This window comes from Arvicanthis niloticus, chromosome 2 (genome assembly GCF_011762505.2).
Source record: "Arvicanthis niloticus isolate mArvNil1 chromosome 2, mArvNil1.pat.X, whole genome shotgun sequence".
Taxonomy (NCBI): domain Eukaryota; kingdom Metazoa; phylum Chordata; class Mammalia; order Rodentia; family Muridae; genus Arvicanthis; species Arvicanthis niloticus.
This window is the reverse complement of record NC_047659.1, coordinates 67,955,876-67,957,130: the sequence shown is the minus strand read 5'-3', so window position 1 is coordinate 67,957,130 and position 1,255 is coordinate 67,955,876.

Below are 1,255 nucleotides of genomic sequence, written 5' to 3'. Positions count from 1 at the left end.
TTGTGTAGGAAGCCGCTGTTAGCAGTGGTATAATCTGCCATTCCAAGATGGCGCTGACATCGTGTCTTCCCAGTAGTAAACAAGTAACTGCGCAGCTGCAAAGGCAGAAAGCCCGCCACAGTCACTGGCCAATCCCGAGGCGTAATATTGGGTGATGAGTGAACAGTCAATCAGAAGTGAATACGTCACTCTAGGGTGTATTTAAGTGGGGCCTCTTCCTGTCTTCAGCCCTTCCACGTCTTTTCACATCTGTGATACAAGAAGTAAAGCCTCGTCTGTGGTGATACCCGAATTCTGTCTCTCATGTCTCTCTTCCACGGGCGTAAGGGGACACGGGAGGCGCTCGGAACACCTTTGTTCTGTGACATTATCACTAGCTTTCAATTTTCCAACTCCTTCACTGCCTAAGCTTGACTGTCCTGGATCTTGCTCTGTAGATTGATCTTGACCTCAGAGATCTGCATGCCTGTCTGCTGGGATTAATGATGTGGACACCAGGCCTGGATCTAAACTTAGGTGGGTAGGCTCTTGCCCCAAAGTCTCACTCCCGAAATTCAATTTAACATCTTTGAACACAGAATTCAGTTCCATTTCACTTTCTGGTGCTTCTTTAATACTTGAACCATATATTTTATATTTCCCCTTCCTCAATTTGCTATGCTTATTTAAAATGCTCTTCATGAGACTTAAGCTGAGAACAAAATCTATGATGGGCATTTCTGAGACTTCCTTTGTCAATGGAATTAATGTGAGTCTCTTCACCTTGAATTTAGGCAGACTCTTCAGACAAGGGTAAAAATTAGCCACATTCTTCACCAAAATACCACAAAAACAGTCTCTAGGCCACATACTAAAATTCTTCTCCACTGAAACCTCTTGGGCCAAGTCTGCACAGTTCAAACCATTCACAGCAACAAAGTCTTCCATATTCTTACTAGAATAGCCCATTAAGCCCCACTTAAAGCACTCTAAAACTAAAGTACTCAAATCCCCATTCTTCCAAACATAAGCATGGTCAGGCCTATGACAGCAATACCCCAGTCCCTTGTACCAACTTCTTACTTAGTTAGGGTTTTACTGCTGTGAACAGACACCATGACCAAAGCAAGTCTTATAAAGGACAACATATATTTGGGGCTGGCTTACAGATCCATTATCATCAAAGTGGGAGCATAGCAGTTTCCAGGCAGGCATGGTGCAGGCAGAGCTGAGAGTTCTACATCTTCATCTGAAGGCTACTAGTGGAAGACTGACT